We start from the raw sequence: 21202 nt of genomic DNA on the forward strand, positions 1-21202 counted from the left end.
GAACAATAAGGTTAAGACAATCTGTTCTTCAATCATTATGGCATGCAACAGTTATTCAAACATTTCTATCACTGTCTGTGTAATTCGTTATTAAAAACTATGTCTACACACAAAATATTCATTTTGGGGGGGATTACTTTGCTGAGTCTGTCAAATTTTCATTCGTCAATCTCCCATTTCTAAGCGGTAACATACCCGCTTTCCTAATCGTATTGTGTCCGTAAGGTAACTGTCATATATGCTTTACAGTAGGTTTTTTCGCAACGAAAAGTGATGTTAAAAAACCAAACTGGCACGTCACAAATGTCATACTTGAAACAACATTTTTTTATTGCATCTTTAAGAAAAAAAAATTCAAATAAGTTATCCAAACGTAACAAAAGACAAATGAAATAAACAATACAATTATATGGAAATCTGATAATTAGACAACTATTTATAGAAGCGTGTCAAACTGTTTTTTGCGCTTCATTTAGATAACGAATTCTGCTGGAATAAGATGGTTTTCTACAGAATTAAGGGATACTTTAACAAAGTTACGTGTAAATTGCGTTAAAAACCTGCATTGAGTTGGTTATATAAATTTTAACAGCTACAACTGATTTGCAAATGGTTAATGTAACAAGTTTGATTTATGAATAAGTAAACCAGATATACTGCCTCCAAGCATCTATGGTACTTTGATCTTGTATAATTCAAAATGCTAGCAACTGGCCTCGTCGCCATAAAACTATATTTTCTGAGTAAAAAAATATTCTCAGAATGAATTATATTACTCAGCTAAGAATAAGAACTTTTTTCTCTGCCATAAAAAAATATTCTCAACTTTGAGAATATTCATAGCTGAGAATTTTTTTTTCTCAGCTGAGAATTTTTTTCTCAGTCATGTAAGCGGTAAAATAGATGTTTGAAAACTAAAAAGTGTACCTAACTTTGCAAAAACGCAGGTTTCATCTCTTTAGCAACACTGTAAAACATAAACAGAATCTATGATAGATAACATGATAAGTAGCATTTTGTAAGCATCGGTAAATGGACAGAAAGTCACAGTCCTGACAAAAAGTCACAGAATATAAAGTCACAAATAATTTGTGGACAATTGTTTGAAATTATAAGAGAAAGATCTTGAAATATTTGAGTTATTAACCTAGAGCTTGTTATAAATATATATTACTTTTTATATTTCTCATACAACTTCTGTCTTAAGATACACGTATTAATGATTATGTTTTATAAATGGCGAAATCTTCGAAATGTAATGTCCTTGGAATGTAACCTTTGTTGACGTTTACGTGAAGAGTGCTTTCTTTCACGTCCGCACTTCTATCGAGTATGGTATGCCAAATAAAGATATTACGGATCAATGACATACATTATGTATTCAGACGACATAAGAAGACACAATGTGACAATTTTAAGCCAATTGTTTTTTTCTCAGATCATAATAAACCAAAAAAAAAAACAAAAAAACAAAAAAAACAAAACATAACAAAAAAAAAACTACATACCGGATATTTTTATATCAATATGAATGCCAGTAAATGGTTTTAATCTGTTTTTAATATTCAAGATATGTAACTTTTAAAATTAATATAAATTTGATACAGAATTGAATACGATTTAACAATTATGCAAGTAGTCATAACAATTGATCCTCATAATGAGTTCAATACATTGCACAGGAAGAGAAAATGAAAGTACGACGTCGTGTGAGAAGGCATGGCATATACGGTATTGTCCATTACATTTATTGACAACACCTTGTACAAATATTGTTTTCGAACATAAAAACAGTTAAATAGAACAAACAAAATTATCCGTCACAATGATATATGAGGGTCTTGATAAGGGGAAAGGGGGAGTGGGGGGAGCGTGTTCAATTTTGTTCATATTCTGTAATTCTATTGGCCATTTATCTCTATCCAGTAAGAAAGGTTTATTCTGTAAATGATTCTTGATTAAATGTGCATATGGAAATTTCCTTCTGTATCATGTTTTGACATGATAGATTTTTTTCTGTATCAAAGACATATGTATGACGACACTACCCAGTAATACAACCCATCCCCTCTTTCCCCTCCCCAAATCTGTCACTGTACTGCACAAATGACAATTTTGACTAATATCTGTTTAAAACCAAAAAGGGGGAAATTATTATACTTTCTTTGTAGTAATTTGGATATCTGAGATAATGATCAGTAGATAGGGTGACATTACATGTATTTGGTTTGTAGATATGAGGTACCAGTACTGCAATCTAATTAAGGTAGCTGTAGTAATTTGTAAAAAGTATTATTTGAAGAGAGACCTGAAAACTAATAGAAAAAAAATCGACCTCCTGAACTAGATTTTATCCTTGATAGACCAACTGTCCAACAAAATAAAAAATATTGCCTATTTATCCGTCCTCGAGTATCAGTCAAATAGACCTGACCAAACAATTGAGGTTTTAAATTGCAATGAATAATGGATCTTACAAATCTGAAACCGAAGACGTAGTAAGCATGCTGGCAATTTGTTTTCCACTATTGCAGAGCTATTTGTTGTCAATGGTCATTTTGGTCTGACCTCTGTCACGAACTGTTTTATCAGTGTTGTAATGTGTAATCATTTCTGACACAATACATGAGAAGGATGCAAGGTTGACTTTGACTGCAATAGGGGACGAAATGATACGTCAAGATTTGTAAACTCTTCATGCAAGATCGTGATTTTGGAGCAAAATACTGATGCTTACGAATGTACAGAAATTGCATCACTTACGTACATCAATTGACTAATTCCTATTACGACCAGTTCAATATTTCATTCGTTTTACCTTATTCTTAATTTTTATATAAAAAAATATACATTTTAGCACCCAATTATTCAGTCTTTTTTCTTTAATTTTTTTTGCACATTTTGTTCTTTAATTTTGTTGGGGGCCGTGGGGGGGGGGGGGGGGTGTTATTTTCTATTCTGTAAATCACCTCGTAAATCTTGGGTAATTTCAAATAAAGATCTGATATTCAAGCGGGATATATAATGCATAATACTACTAGAGCATGTAGAGTAGAAGTATCTACAATGAGAAGCTGTTTAATTGGTCGCTTTTTTGTGATCTCTTTTAAAATTCGATAAGATTAATATGCTACAACCAACAAATTTTTAATTCTCATATGCTATCACAGAATTATAAGACAATAAAGGTCAAAATATGTTGTATGCTACTAAATTGTTCAATGTTCAAAGAAGATGTTACGGCCATATTTGGAATATTTCTACTATATTGCATTTTTTTATAGTATCAATATATTTATACTCATTTTACAAAACTCATACTTATTCATTTATTTCTATGAATAGCAGATGCTGCATATGGATTTTATTGGTTATAAAAGATATTGGATGCTCTCATGATTATATTAAATAACTTTTGTATTTGTTAGATTGTTTTTTTTAAAACACTATCAATTCTGTTTATAGCATATTTTAGAAAAGTGTCTACAGAAAATGAAGAAAAATATTAAAATGGCATTTTCACCTTTGACAGATGCTGATGTAATTCTTTTAATTCTATATTGAAAACCTCAGCATTTGGATGTTGGCTTCCAATTATTTTGAGATTCTGGCATCCCATCACATCATTATTTTCGCTCAAATATCCGATGCCCACTAAAATGTGGGTGATTTCATACAACAACAAAGGAGCAGTGAAGCTATTTCACACTAGATTTAAAAAGTCTTTCAATCTTTTCTAAAATTCATCGTATCACAGCACCGTATGTACTTTTTTATTGTTCTAACAACAGAATGATTGATTATTTTAAATAAATCAACAAATTATGAACCCTGGAAAAAGCCTGAAACCTCAATTTTTACAGTTTTTGACAAAATTGATATTGAGTATTTATCCTAAAAAAATATATTAAAAAAACAACGTTAACCAAACAAAAAATGTTGGACTGAGTAAAGATGTGTATGTTTTTTCGGATACAATTTTATTTGTGCAGATAAGTGACGTTCTTCCATGCAAATTTTAACAAAATTTTAACAAAAACCCTTTTAACAGTTGTAATTTTTTATATCAAAATACCGTCAATAGCAACATGTAAGAATTTTTTTTATACTTAAGTATGGTTTTGACTATACTCAAATATTTCAGATTATTCTTAACTTTGAGTAAAAAAATATCTGAGAATTTTTTTATGGCGGTGTATTGTGCTGAGAATAAAAAAAATGAGAAAATTCTCATGCTGAGCAAAAAAAAATATTACTCAAATAGTTTTATTGCGCCGGGGCCTGGTATTATATACTGTTATTGGTTTGTTTCTATGTGTGTTGCTTTTGCGTTTGTTTTTGTTGCACTTCAGTGTTACTGTTGTTCCATTAGTTTCCCCTTGTAGTTGATGTTTCCCTCGGTTTTAGTTTGTAACCCGCATTTGTTTCCTCTCACTCGATTTATGACTTTCGAACAGCGGTATACTACTGTTGCCTTTATTTAGTGATGGGAAGAATATATTCAATCATATTTGTAGAAATTGTTTGACAGACGTTTTTACGCCGTCAGTCCTAAGAAAACATTCATTAGGTTGAAATTGAAATAGTATATTCTATTTTGTTTAAACACAGTTGGACAGTGGTTTAATTGAAATCTTAAATATCATCAAATATAAAAAGGTTGGTGAAATTAGTTTAGGTAATTTGATTAAAGATGAAGGCATGTATATGTCGAAACATGCTATGTTGCTCTGTATTTTTGATTTGCAAAAAAAATGTTGATGCAAACATTTTATTATAGTTTTACTTTATCATGGAAAAGTCGCTTTTAAATTACATGATTCTTATTACAAAAGTGCAACCTTTAACTTTCAAACAACACTAATTTAATGTTATTTCTGTGAAAGGGGTTTTCCAATGAAATATATTTAAACCATCATATGCGCATATCACAAATTTAAACTTCCGACTCATACTATATTTATTGTCATTGCCCGCTTGACAACACTGTAAAACGTCGACATTTAATTGAAAAGGTAATATCGGCACATGATTATTATTTCTATTTTATGCATACTGTTACATATTTACTTACATACAAACTACTAGGTGCAATAACAATACCGAACTGGTGTTTTGCTTAATACTATTTATCGACAAATTCATTCAAGTGCAATGGAAGCCGTTTCACTAAAACTGGAAATCGGATTAGAAAATATACGAAGCATCCCATTTAAATATGTTAACTACTCGAGAGTCTGAATAGAGTATTTAAAATACACAATTTTTCTGAATTCAATGTACACATACATATTTAACATAAAAGCATTACTAATGTATAAAACGTTTAAATACAATATTATTTGTGGAGACAATTTGTAATAGAAATCGATTACTTCGAGTATAAGGTCATGAGTAATTGGAGACACTACGGATACAATGCTGGGAGATAATTTCATTAGGTTTCATAAGATCGTTCATTTAAGAGTATGTACGAACCTAAAGGACAAAAAGGATTCCTTGACTTTACTGTATCGGTAAAAAAAATCTTTCCGAGTTCGAAGTTGTTGCCATCGTATAATGTATACATTTTCATTAATCTCGATTCTCGATATTGACGGAATACTTGTCATGCAGTTATAACAAAATAAGTAACAATTACAAGAATAGCTCACAACGAGAATTTCTCTGCTTCCTGTAGATTTCTTGACTAAAATATCTTCATAAATCTTCCTCGTTTTAATTTAAAATTTGAAGAAAGTCATGGATAACATATTGGTTAATTTGTTTATGCCTATATTCATGCTTAGCCTGTCACAAATATAGTGCGCAGCAAATAGATGAGGGTTCAGCTGATTTGTAATACATCTTTTGTTGTCTTATTTTGCTGTATATATAAAAATACTCTTCTTCATTTAGAAAAAGTACACATAGATTTTTTTAAGGATGTTCGGTCCTCTGTTTTAAAAAAAAACAAGCTGTTTAAAAGACTGATTAAAATTATAATAATATGATCACAGAACTCAAAAATTAGAATGAAATGACAGGTCCATGTTCGTGATTAAATATATAATCAATTGAAAGTTTTGTGAAAAATGATTCACTCTAGATTTTTCATACATTTAACAATGGCACCTTTTTTCTTTAAAAAATAATGAAAAAATATCAAGGATTTTTAAAAATTACAAGAAAAAAAAACCAAGCAAATTCGGAATATATGACAAAAAGTAAAAAAAAAAGAGTAGCGAACATCCTTGAGATTTGAAATATAAAAAAGTGTAAAGAAATGCTGTTGGTTTTCAATATTCGTCGTTTTTATGTGTGTGTTAATTCTCATTTTTTAAAACTGGCTGTGAGCGCGACTGACGAAAAAATATATTTCCAAAATGATGTAAGTAGTTAGTAAGTGTTGGATGCCAATGATGATTTATTAGAACTCCCGGATTATATCCTTTTCCTGGTATCAAGTTATTTTCCCTTGTGTCCGCTTTAAAATTTGTATGGACATATTTTAAATCTTTATAATAGTTAAATACATGGTTTTGTTAGGACCTATACTTTAATATTCGTCCTTGCTTTATTGTACTTTGTACGGCTATTGACAAGAGATTATTTCTTAATGCACAAACATGGTTCATATATAATTTATGTAATCAATGATTTAAACAATTAGTTTTTAACATTTAAATTAAATATTGTCTTGGCCACAACATTGGAAATTCTGAATGTTCATTTTCTTTAACAGATTTTGAACCATCTACAGCTAGGGCTTAAGATGTTACTAGGCAAAGCATTGTGTATATTAGCATTTAATGTTGTGTCATTCAACCGTGGAGTGTATGGTAAGGTAGACTGATAGACGGTGTTAAGATGTTTATCTATTGGTGTCGGTGCAATAACGGTATTGTATGTTTAAAAGAAAATAAGTCTATGTCATATACTGTTTAAATTTGTGAACATCTAGAATTATTTCTACTTTATATAACTCATAAAAAAAAAACATTTCTGTAAGTATAGATATAACTAAAACTGACATACTCGTTATAAAATTAATCTGGATATTATTCCAAATCATCAATAAATAGAATTTTGTGTGATAAGAAATGTCCAATGGCATTTCCAATTTTTTCCTTTTTCTAATGAGCGGTTAATGCCCACGACAAATTAATCACGTAAATGAATTAGAAGAATTTAAAAATTTATGTTTAATACATGCTATGCAGAAATAGAAATAGGTGGCTCCTGAAGTGTTCGAAAATTAAATTTTTTTCTTTATGATGACTATTTGGTCACTATTTGCACTGGGGATATTTTACATAGATTGAAAAAAAATGAACTAATCAAACAATGACTACATCAGTTCTTCCTTCAACACTTAATTCATTAAGAGGAAGACATTATTATCTTAATTATGAATGCCACCGGGTAAGTTACTTACTTGGGACGACGCACTAATACGTGAAACAATTTTGTTTTAAACTGAACGCTTTAGCCTCCTTTAGATTTATGATTAGTTAAGAAAGAAACATTACAAATAAATCAGCACAAACGACATGTTTAATAACTTTTGAAACGAACTGAAAATAATTTGATTTACGTTAATTATAAGAGTGATCTCAAAGGTCATATCGGTTAGTTTGACGAGTTCCACATTTTATAATGGAAAATACCTTTTTTGTGTCGATTCGACATAGTCGCTGAAGCGAGTCTAAAGATTCTGAAGGCGGATATAGTCATGAAAACGCGTGTACAATTGATCCTACATATGGGTTTCATGATCAATTGCAAATATTAACCCTTTTAATAGTAAAGTGGATCTATATTAATTGCAAGATGGAAGCTTATGTAGTATAACCCGGTTTTGGATATACTCGTTGTCCTTTAGATTAACTAGCATTTGCTCCTAATTTTTTTTTAGAAGTTTTGGATTTTCAAATATATTGGCGTCGAGCATCCCTATTGAGACAATTATTGTCGAATTGCGCATCTGGTGCAGTGAAATGGTTCCATTAATGCTATAACGTTGTAAAATACGGAGATTTACTTATGAACACGTACACGAGCATGGACTTATCGATGGCGCCGACACTTTTAAATGAATTTTAGTCTAAAACGGTCATTTTGATCTTAACATCATCTGAAAAGTTCCGAAAAATAAATTCGCCAGTCATATCAAAGAATTTTATTGCAAGCGAAATGTCTTCACAGTGCTGAATTTTCCGCGGTTGATAAGTCTGAAAATTGTCTAAAAGACCTAAAATGAAATAATAATTTATTGTTCAGTTTTTTTTAAGAGCAGTTCAAATCAAAAAGGTCGTTTCGGTTCAAAATTAGTTTACTAGTAGAATTTGTATCAAAATAAAGAGATAGGTTTACTTTTCAATCGGACAACTATCAAGTTGAGTTCAAATGACGTGCATGTAAACAGCTATATGCCACTGTACAGCCTACAACATTGAGCAACATTTGTAAATGACATGACAATATTTTTGTCTTGAATGCGTATATAATTTCAAGAAAAATACAAGAGAGAGCGAACCTTTTGCCTTTTTGTAGGCAGTGAAGTTGCGTTATACTGCACAAGGGTCTTAAATTTGATTCCTGGTTGTACTGTGGAACAGAAAGAAAAAAAAACCATAATGTTCTGTAACATAAAATCATAAATCATAAAAAGAAATATGTAGACCTTAATTTTGTTTATGTCAGTCGAAGTATTGGCCTTTACAGTTGCAAAAAATGTAAATTCTATAATGTAACAGTAAATACTATTTGAGTTTGAAAATTTAATGACAACTTCACTGAATATATTCTTCCAAGGATATGAATACTTTATTTACGAATAATTTACCAGGTTTAGATTGGCCATGGAATTGGAAAAAGGAAGATGTCACATGTTACACCACGTGTTTGGCAGCAGTTGGTACAGGTGCAGTTGTTGCAACCCCATTGGCAATATCAGCATCAGGATTTGGCGCCGCAGGTGTTGTTCCTGGATCTCTTGCTGCTAAAATTATGTCTATGATAGGAGTTGTGAAGGCCGGAAGCTGGTTTGCCTTTTTACAATCGGTTGGCGTTACCGGTGTTGGGGCAACGGGTAAAATGGTATTGGCCTCTACTGTTTCACCATTGTGTGCAGCTATATGCGGGAGTAAAGAAGAAGGTATTTCTTATTACACAACGCAAACATAGTGATCAAAGTGTTTGGATAAGCTATATCAAGGAAAAGGCATATTTACATATAGAAAGCAAAATCGTCAGACGCTGCGATTCGAAATTCACTTGATCAAAAATTTGGTTGACTCATCTTTTTGAGGTTTGCTGAAAACCGTTTTCGTTTCATACAATTGCTGTACATTAAACATTATTTAAATAGTAATTCATTTATTTGCACATTTATGTACTCGAAATTATTAAATATATTACAGGAAAGCTTTAATAAGTAAAATATATATTACATTTTTTTTTCTATTTACAGACCTAAAATGTAATACTCATAGAATCGATGGAATGAAAGGCTTAGATGAAAATGTCATAAAAGTTGATAGAGTAAATAATATAGAAAAATGCGAAGGGCTATGCAACGACCAAAAGATTGCAGGGCCTTCCGATATTTGACAAAAAATAGCGTGTGTTTTGTTTACAATTTACAACAACATATTGAAGACGATATCAATGAAAGCCAGTTCTATGTGAAACGTTGCGTTTTATGCTACATGAACACCACGAAAAATGCAAAAGGACGTGACGATGAAATTGAAACAGTTTGGGAAGAAGTATCCTCTCTCAAAGAATGTGAGAATAATTGTATCAAGTCAGACGACTGTGGTGCTGTTCATTTTGATGGAGCAAGGTGCTTCAAATTTAAAGATGAAGTAAAACCATATGAGAAAACTGGCTTTGATTTTGCAAGAAAGATCTGTGTTCAGTATACGGATTAAATTGAAAATGATGGTAAGAGTCTGCTGAAGCCTTGGTAATGAATTTTACATTGTTATGATGTTATAGTAAATACTAGGAAGAGTGAAAATACGGTCTTCTTTTGATTAATACTTTTTCATAGTAGTTTAAAATCTAGTGCATAGTCGTTCCGATATCTACATGTTTTCAGGATATATGTTTTACACAGCGTTTATAATTATAAAGTTTTTTTTTATCCAAGATCATGATATGTAGTACTCTTACTGCCCCTTATTCTCCCTTCACACTAGAACGATTTCAGATTAAGTCATTGACATATGGTCGTCTATACAGTAATGTGATATCTAACTCAAAAGAACATCTATAAATCAATTACTGCATGTAGAATATCTTAACTTTTACTGTTGGAAAGAGTGGCGAATAGAAAAAGCTCAGACTTGTAATCCGATAATGAACTTTTAACTGTATTTTGAACGCAGTATATTCATGCAGGACATTTCAAATTCTACCAAAATGTAACACTTTATATTATTGAGATTTGAATTTGTGCATTCAACCCGATTTCAAACTTTTGAGTGGAATCTAAAATCACAAATTTTTACTTATATTATCAGACAAGTAAATTTGAATTAAATGTTGTCACAATTGCATACTTTTTTGCAAGTTTTAAGTTCATAAAACTATGAAATCGGGTTTAAACTAAGTTTTTTTTAAAATTTCTTCGGGCTGAACTCACCTTAGAAGATATTGATTCTTTTTTACCCAATTTTAATTGAATGCTATCACATTTTTGTATGTTGCCTGTTTAAACACATGTTAATGATTCTAAATGATTGTTTTGTTCACAATTTGTTGTCAATATAATGGAATTTTATGCAACTGTCATACAAGTGAGAGCTTTACCTAGCTATTATACCAGGTTTAAACCGCTATTTTTTACATAAGAAAATACATGAACCAAGTCAGGAATACATTTTGTACTTCAGTTGATTTCCATTCGTTTGATGTGTTAGAGCTTTTGATTTTGGCATTTGTTAAGGGACTTTCCATTTCGAATTTTCTTTGTTTTTTTGGTGGTTTTTTTACTTTTTAAATCGGTTGGTTACAATTGCAAATTTTCAATCAATGATTGTTCATTTGAAATTTTAATGATCTACAAAATTAAGTAGGTAAAAATCATAACAGAATCCATTGTTTATTTTGAGAAATGGAATTTAATCCATAACAAATTATTGTGCTTTGTCTTATTTTGTTTTAATGCTATCAAATATTTTATGTTTGGCTATTTAAAAAAATTTTAATGATCCGCCTGTTTAAATCGGTGGGTTAAACATGAAAATTTTCAATCCATTTATTCTATTGGAAAATTTAATTATCTACAAAATTTAGTACATAAAACTCATTCCATTAATCATTTTTAAAAATGGAATTTAATCCTTAGCACATTATTGACCAAACAACATCTTAATTTACCTCGTTTATGTTATTCGTGGAAAATGTCGTGTATATTGAAAATGTAAACCAACGTTTATCTTAGATTAATTTAATATTGACCTTGACTTGTGAAATTTTAAGATAATGAAAGGATCCTACTCAACATATTTCTTCGTTTTAATAATTCGAAGTTTTACATCAAATCACCAAACGAGTCATCAAAACATATTTGTAAAAATATTTATTTCCCTGTAGTTTAATTCGTTACTCTTGAACTAGAATTCGGATATCCACGGGGAACGACATGTTAGGCCTTCATTGGTTTCAGAAGTTGATGAAATATTAGGAGGTTTATGTAATACTAATCTTTTTTCTAAAAAGAATTTATCCATTGGCCAGCATTGACCAAAACACATCTCATTTGACTTTTTGAAAGGTTATTTCAGAAATGTGTTGGGTGAATTGACCTTTGTTTCAAAAGTTATTAAACAATTATTGAAAATTTGCATTTTTGTTGAGTTCATTTCGCGCAATGTCTAGTTTTTCATTCTAGTGTTGGTCGTTATGCCTTTGATTTTATTGTGTGATGTTGACTGTCTTCTTCAACAAATGTATTTTGATAGTTCAGACATTACCATAAATCATAGACTATCTAATTTCCTTTCTGATTTATTTTTCAGGTGATAAATATAAACAGAACGGTAATAGTTGACTGTAACGGATAATTGATAACTTAACGATCATCTCACTTTAAGGAATAAAAATAGAAATGTATAAAATGTGTGGAAAAAACCGAGCATTATAAAGGGGAAAAAGCTTCGTTTTATTATTAATTTGTTGTTGTGTTGTGTGTTTACTATTTTTGTTCGCTATTTATCTTCACACTTACCTTGATTCAATATTTGACTTATTTATACGTTTTATTATTTATGTAAGTAAGTTAAATTTTTTCCAAGAAATTTGTTTTAAATATTTATTAGTTTATTTGAATTGTTAAGAATGATGTATTTTTTTAAAGGAGGAATTTCTAGATTCTTTGTATTGTTGTAAAGATAAAATAGAAATAAAACCGGTATTAGAAAATCTCTATCAGATCTTTTAAATCATGCATGTACTGCCTTTTGTTTTGATAGAATAAACACGTAGCTCTTGTTCGTGTAAATATAGTATTTTGCGTTCCACTGATTGAATTCTTATATCTAAATATCTGAGGTAATGCCGTTTGGTATTATTGAATACCAAAAGGAATCGATGGATTAAGGTTTTTTTTTTTAAATTATGCAATGACGAAACTATATTTAGTTAAGTGTCTTACAGTTAGTTGGGGACCTCTATCTTCTGGATAAAAAATCATAAACAACTCGCAGCAAACACATTGACGACGATGAGTAATAAAATCAAGTACCATTATTTTTCAACTATAAAAGAGGGACGAAAGATACCAGAGGGACAGTCAAACTCATAGATCGAAAACAAACAGACAACATCATGGCCAAAAATAAAAAGACAAACAGACAAATAATATTACAGATGACACAACATAGAAAACTAAAGACTAAGCAACACGAACCCCACCAAAAACTGGGGGTGATCTCAGGTGCTCCGGAAGGGTAAGCAGATCCTGCTCCACATGTGGCACCCGTCGAGTTGCTTAATGTATAATATCTAGATTTTAAGATTATAATAATATGTTTCGGGCATACCATCCTATTAATGTTGTAAGGCTCCTTAAAGTAGAATGCGCTATCTGGAAATGTATTCGCTGCACGCTTATCATTGCTCAAAATATTTCCTGATATCTGTTTATCTTGTAGTGAAAACAACCAAATATACCAATAAACAGTGATAAAAAAAATTAAAGTTGACAGCTTGTATTTAATCAATCAACAGTGTCATTAAACCCTGACTTTAATACACATGAGCAGATCATTTGTAAATTAATATAGTTCTTGTTATGACACTTAACATTTTACATGTTCGTCATTTATCCACATATGGTTAAGGCAATTCGATATAGTAACACAATAAAAATCGTTTTAAAACATTATTTTATTCAAAACTACAACATTTTCGATTAAAAGAGTCAATACATTTATAGGTAGACAAGTCCCGTAATACAATTTATCAGAACAAACCATACCAAAAGTTTGAGCAGCCAGATATATATACACTTTGAATTAAACTTAACTCAGAAAATCGATTTAAAAAAGGGAAGGGTATGATACCAAAGGGACATTCAATCATAATTTGAAATTAAACTGACAACGGCTTGGAAAAAAATAAAAATTCCAACAGAATACAGATAAACAACAGTACACAACACACAACATAAAAAACTAAAAAAATTGTGCTTGTTTGATTTGTAACCTTTACATTACCTTATTATTTAACAGAAATCCTAATTTAAAATGTATAATTTAATCAAGCAGGTAGTTGATCACTTGGGTACAAGATATATGGTAAACTTTGAAATAAGCAGTCACACAGTAGAGACATCTACTAGGACAGAGTGATTTAACTTTATACATCATTTTTGTGCACACGACACTTTTGCTTCGTTCTTGATTTTTTTGTCAGATAAATCAAGTAGTAGTTAGACGATTTGCCTGGTTTTGAGTGAAACAAAAAAGAAATTCATTTTGTCTTGTTTGCATTTACAAAGTAACGTATTTTGACTCGTTTAAAGTGTTAAGAAATAAAAACATTTTCTTAAAAAAACAACCAATGAAACATTAACATATGACATATGACAACTACGCAAGACGTTCCTCAACTGAGTCAGAAACAGCAAAATTAAGCGGTATTAAACTTGTTTTCTTTAGATCTCAACTGTCTTCCTTATTTGTACCGATTAGAAATTTAACAATACTTGCTCTAAAGCTTATACAACAAAACCAACACAGGAAAGTTCCTAGCTCTAAAATTGCGGAATAAAGGACACACACCAAACCAAATGATGATGAATAAAATAATGTTTTCAGTAACAGAAAGTAAGCTTATGTCGTGCTGTTACACCACTATCCCAGGTTGGGGAAGAACCAGCAAACATGGTCAACTCCGCAACATTCTGTATGTGCCTGACCCAAATTAGTAGCCTTTGATTCAGTGGGTGTCGCTTGTTGCTGTATATCATATTCATGATATTTGTTTTTCGTTTGTTGTTTTCAACCTAAATCAGGCCTTCAGTTTTCTCGTTTGAATTGTTTAACATTTGTAATTTCGAGACCTTTATAGATTACTATGCGTGGGGTTTTGCTTATTGTTGAAGGCCGTACGGTTACCTATAATTGTTAACTTCTACATCATTTGGTCGTTGGTGGAGAGTTATCTCATTGGCTATCATACCAAATCTTTTTATTTTTATAATAAAAACTCTTCAGTGATAAATAAATTATGACGTCCTACATGAGTCTGGACGTATAAATTAGATGGTGGTAAGGGTAACTTATTCCTTCAGATGTGTATTTGCAATTTGACAATTTCACGATGAAAAATGGGCTTTCCTCAGTAAAGGACCTAAATATCGTCCCCCGTCAATTATTAATTGAAATGAGTGTCGTAATATCATCCACGACTCACTCCATACTTACTGTTTGAAATGGATAAAACGGGAAAAAGCTGACAAAAAATCTTTGGACTCTTTTTTTAAATCAGTAATGAACATAGTTGATATACGTATTCAACATTTTAAAGAACATTTTACTCTTAACAATAACCACAATAAACGTATTTCTCGTATCAAACATAAACTAAAAGAACTAGCCAAGGAATTTGTTTTTGTCCCGGCCGATAAAGCTGCTAATAATATTATTATTGTTTGACGTAAATTTTACATTGAGGTTCTGAAAAAAGAAATCACCAATTCACCAACATTCCAACTGACTCCATTTTCAGAAAACGACATCTGTAACAAACATAAACTTTTAGCTACCGCTTTACAAGCAGAACCAAATACAATGAAAGTCCCAACTATGTTTGGCTTCCGAAGCTACACAAAACACCTTACAAATATAGATTCATTTCGTCTTCAAGCCACTGTTCCACTACTAAATTGTCTATTCTTCTTACTAGTACACTTGGTACAATCAAAAACCTGATAATAAATTGTTCAAATAAGGCCTTCGAAAATAGTGGAATTAATTACTTTTGGAGTGTCAAGAACTCGTTGGAAGTACTTGATAAATTGCATGCATATATTGGTGATTTTGAATCTGTTCAAAGTTTTGATTTTTCTGCCCTATATACCACATTGCCTCACATTCTCATTAAGAAAAAATTCACACACCTAATTAAATGGGCATTTAAAAAGTCAGAATGTGAATATATATGTTCAAACTCTTTTAGGTCATTTGTTAGTAGCAATAAACAAAAAAACTATGTCAATTGGACATGCTTTGATACTATATATGCCCTTGAATTTTTACTAGATAACATTTTTGTTCGCTTTGGAGATTCCGTATATCGTCAGGTTATCGGAATTCCAATGGGGACTAACTGTGCACCACTTATTGCGGACCTTTTTTTGTATTGCTATGAGTTACAATTTATGACAAAAATCAGCAAAGACCCATCGAAACAACATCTGATACACAAATTTAATAATACTTTTAGATATTTGGATGATATTTTGGCTCTCAATAATGACGACTTCAGTATGTATACTAAAGAAATCTATCCTATTGAACTTACTTTAAATAAAGCTAATACTAACAATGACCACTGCCCTTTCCTCGATCTTGATATCTATATCATTAACGGAAAGCTTAATACTAAAATATATGATAAAAGAGATGATTTTTCATTTCCTATCGTTAATTATCCATTTTTAGATGGTGACGTTTCCTTGTCACCATCTTACGGTGTTTATATATCTCAACTTGTACGATTCGCTCGTGTATGTAACAATGTTTTAGATTTTAACGAGAGAAATTTATGTATTACTGAAAAATTATTACACCAGGGTTTTCGATATCACAAACTAGTCAAAACATTTACTAAATTTTATCATCGGTATAAGGACATCATTCGTAAATATAGCTCAACATGCAGACTTCTTATACGTTCAGGTATTTCACATCCAATTTTTTATTGAAATATTCTTTATAAAACACAAAAATGTCAGTATTCACCTCTGAAGCTAACAAAACCTTTAAATAGACTTATTAAGAAGTGATATAGTTACGATACTGTTGTCAGGTCATTAAAGATTGCATATTTTGGCGTTAATATTGATTCACTTATAGGGTCTTTGCATCGGCACTAAACACATTTATTTAAAAACCAGTTGTTGGCATGACACGGGTTATGTTCTTCTCATATATGTTATGATGGTATGATACTAAACCCCTAACGGGAAGGATTGTGCCTGATGTTCATATGATGAAGACATGATCTGTCACTCAGTTCAATTGAATTCTGGAGCTGGCATGTCAGTTAACTGCTACTAGTCTGTTGTTATTTATGTATTATTGTCATTTTGTTTATTTTCTTTGGTTACATCTTCTGACATCAGACTCGGACTTCTCTTGAACTGAATTTTAATGTGCGTATTGTTGTGGGTTTACTTTTCTACATTGGCTAGAGGTATAGGGGGAGGGTTGAGATCTCATAAACATGTTTAACCCCGCCGCATTTTTGCGCCTGTCCCAAGTCAGGAGCCTCTAGCCTTTGTCAGTCTTGTATTATTTTTAATTTTAGTTTCTTGTGTACAATTTGGAGTTTAGTATGGCGTTCATTATCACTGAACTAGTATATATATTTGTTTAGGGGCCAGCTGAAGGACGCCTCCGGGTGCGGGAATTTCTCGCTGCATTGAAGACCTGTTGGTGACCTTCTGCTGTTGTCTGTTCTATGGTCGGGTTGTTGTCTCTTTGACACATTCCCCATTTCCATTCTCAATTTTATTAAGTGTTTATGATTTTGTCAATTGTGATACAGATTGAACTGTATGCAGTTCATAATTTGATTAAGATATGATGGATGTAGATTTTATCTACTTTGTGAAACGTATAATGTGTCATGGACAAAGTCTACTGATTGAAATACTCATATATACATATACACCACCTTGATATTTCGGAAAACAAGAAAAAGGACAGGTCTGTATTAGAAAACGTTAATAAATATAAATAAATCGACAAACAGACAAATACTTTTTTTCTATTTTGATTGTTTAAAAACTGCAGAGGAAGGGCGAAAATCTAAATTTCTTTACCAACAGGGAAGCAATGTGAAAGTGGTTTGATTTACTGATGCATTCTATCAAATATTCTGACACAAAGGGTCTCGCACCTGTTACATTTCCTCAGGCGGCTTCGATTTCTACCTTGATATTTGTTTCTTTTCTTAATGAATTAATAAGATTTAAACATAATATTCAAACGATTGCTATTTACAGAGAAAATAGACAAAAACTCTAGGCTTTGACAAATTTTAGAAATATTTACATATTGAATGTTAACCTCATCTAGACACTACGGTATTAAGAACGCTGGGTTTCACAAACTTAATGTTCAAATCAGAGAGTTTGTAATTTTCCTCAAAATATCACAATAACGCAAATGAAAACTGCTTTGTTCTGAGATTTGGAAAAACGGAAATTTGTGCGTTGATGTCATGAAATAAATGCTTATAGGATATTTCTATCTACCTATTTACACTCTCAATTGTGATATTGAGCAACACACTCTATTTTGAAGTTTCAATTGATTCGGATCATAATACTGCTCAATTGAACCTTCTCCTTGCTGTCAAGTATTTTTGATGTCAGGAAATATTTCTTACGTATATATACACGTCTCAATCTTCAAAATTGCGTATCTAAAAATACTGAATCGCTAACCTTTTTTGATAATAAAAATCGTGTTAACCCTTTTATCGATAAGTGTCATGTCAAAACATTAGTTATATGTACGGTTAGGTCCTCGTGAAATTGTCACACATTTTCCTTAATCTTTTGAACTTATATAAATTGAAAAACTAACAACATTATCTATTTACCCACATGAAACAAACCGCAAACGGTATGCGGTATTCAATACGGAGGTTGAAACGTACGCTATTTATCTAAACGCACGCAAGAACACCTTTATCGTTTTAAAATATCATTTATCAACACCTTAAGAAGCACAATCATCCTATTAAATATTTAACAGTTTAACCTTTGAGAGAAGTATATAAGCAGACTAGGGAATCTCATTTAAAATTTGTATGATCACGTAAAAGAATAGAACTCAATTGAATTGAAAAAATACAGACAGTATATCCTCTCGGTCTTAATAATCAGTGGAATTAGTAATATATCAAGAACCGATTCTGTTAGCATTTTTGAAATAGTTTCTAAAACTATTCGTAAAACCGTTCTCATGGACTAAAATATATCGCAAGCAGAAAACATTTCGTACCAACAATACAAATATTTCGAACCTATAGCTAATTACTATTTCAAAACACAACGGCAGACATTATCTGTTGACCAAGCTCTGTCCTTTACCTCTTCAATTACATACAAATTTAGAGTATTGCACCACAAATCAATATTGCAGTCCTAAGTATGAAACTGTCCAAATCATAATTGCATATTGTTATTCTAAACCGTTTCCCAAAACTGATAGCCCTGAAGATCATAAAAAACGTTACATTTAAATAAAATATGTCAATAAAGATTTTGATTTTGTAAATATTGCCGGTATTTTTAATGGTCATTTAGATTTATATGTTGTGTTGTGTGTACCTTTGTTTGTCTGTTTTAGCCATGGCGTTGTCAGTTTATTTTCGACAAGTGAGTTTGAATGTCCCTCTGATATCTTTCGCTTCTTTATTTCGTTAAAGAACAAACTCCTGGCTATTTTGATAAAACTGAGCTCTAATTTGTAATGTTCACAAAAAATCTACCATGAAGTATGTGTTTAATACAGCGACGTGTGCAAAGATATAAATATCAGTGACAATACACCTATGTCATGAAACTGGCAGTAATTCCGAATACATTCATTATCCCAGTTCCCATGTTATAACAGGAGACCTTAACACGTCAATGACCGAGAGTTGAAATCATTTTTAGAAAATGACCATAATTTTGTCTCCCGTCAATTATTAATTGGAATGCTCTTTTTTAATACAGTAATTAACATAGTTGTTATTCGTATGAAACATTTTAAAGAACATTTGACTCCTAACAACAACCATAATAGCCCTATTTCTCGTATTAAACATAAGCGACAAGAACTCGCCAAGGAATTAGTCTTTATCTCGGCTGTCAATTATACCATTATTGTTTGACGTAAATTTTACATTGACGTTCTTCAAAAGCAAATCATGAATTCATAAACATTCAAACTGACTCAATTTTTCGGAAAATGACATCTGTAACAAACATTATCTTTACGCTACCTCTATACAAGCAGAGCCGAGTACAATGGAAGTTCCAACTATATACTGGCTTCCGAAGCTGCACAAACACCTTACAAATATAGATTTATTTCGTCTTCAAGCTTGTTCATCTACTTAACTTAAGTTTACTCCATTTGCAACTTTTCCAATATTTAGTGTCGAGCAATATTGGCAAATGATTCTAGTTTTTAAATTGAGGAGGTCAATAAATAGTCCCATATAAATCCTTGGAATCTGTCAGTGTAATGAGGCATCAAATGTTCTTAACAATCCAAGAACCTATAATATGAAAATAAGAAGATATGACATGATTGCTAGTGAGACAATTATCTACCGAAGATCTTATGAAAGATATAAGCATCTGTATATCCCCATATGGCCCTCTATAATGAACTAAATACATACAATATAGTCAGCAAGGCTTCAAAAGAACTTTGATATCTTGCAACTACAACACCGATGTTAAAAATTTGCAGTTCATTACACATTCCAGTTGTAAGCCACATATGAAATAATTTTACTTTGCACTCTTTTTTCAGATACATATTTAGATGCATCTGATTAAAGCATTGTGTATCGTAACATTCACTGTTTTGCCAATCAACAGTGGAGTTTATGGTAAAGTATGATTGTGCAGTATTTATTTATTTAATTGAAATGGTATGATTGTTATTGAAAAATTATTCACCCGAGACCAAATATCAATAGTAACCGTAAAATCTCCACCATTGAGGAATATCCATACACCGCAGTACGCTATTAAATGTTTACTTTCACAATATTCTACACTGATACTACTGGGCATGTTGAAATGAAAGCTGACAACAATCTCTTTGGGTTATCTACTTCACGATATTTGATTAAACCAGCCAACCCAATTGATAGAAATGAAACACAAGGGAGATATGAATAAATACTAGTATATTTAAACCATTCAAGATAAAGACAGTCGGACAGGAACGAAAAAAACATGATGTTAAGATCTACCTAACGTCGGATGAGGAATTTCAGGAAACCACTGAAAAAAGTTAATGCCCTTAACTGAAGTTTTTTTTAAACTTTTTTTTTGTTATTTGTGATGTTTTATCTATCTATCTTCATAACAGATAGAAACAAATCTGGAAAAAGCAAAATAATCACCAAAGACAAAAACAAGAAAGCAAGATGCCTTTAAATTACCATGTCTACCCACGTGTCCAATGTTATAGGAAACCAATAACAGTATAGTAGAACGTTACAGCGTTTATACAATAAAAATATCAGCAATGAAAAAACTGAAAATATCAAAGTAATGAAAAGATAATCACTCGAATACCTATTGGAGTTATCCAATTTCACTGATAATTTTTACTCATTGTTGGCATATTTGGTTGAATCCAGGTCCGTTCGTCCATGTTCACTCTAATACCTGTTCGCCCTGGCTTCGTTCGACCTGGGTCCATTCGTCCTAATTTTTTAAAATTTATTATGTTGTCTTGTT

The 21202-nt window shown here is 31.3% G+C and overlaps 1 long non-coding RNA gene across 1 annotated transcript; it reads left to right on the forward strand.

Annotated features, from left to right (window-relative positions):
* Positions 1-4929: 4929 nt before the first annotated feature.
* LOC127720020 (uncharacterized) lies at positions 4930-12303 on the forward strand. Its single transcript, XR_007990582.1, has 5 exons — positions 4930-5015; positions 6725-6821; positions 8831-9139; positions 9455-9930; positions 12012-12303. It is a non-coding gene; the product is annotated as an uncharacterized LOC127720020 (long non-coding RNA).
* The last annotated feature ends 8899 nt before the right edge of the window (positions 12304-21202 follow it).

This window comes from Mytilus californianus, unplaced genomic scaffold, assembly GCF_021869535.1.
Source record: "Mytilus californianus isolate M0D057914Y unplaced genomic scaffold, xbMytCali1.0.p SCAF_11, whole genome shotgun sequence".
NCBI classification, from domain to species: Eukaryota; Metazoa; Mollusca; class Bivalvia; order Mytilida; family Mytilidae; genus Mytilus; species Mytilus californianus.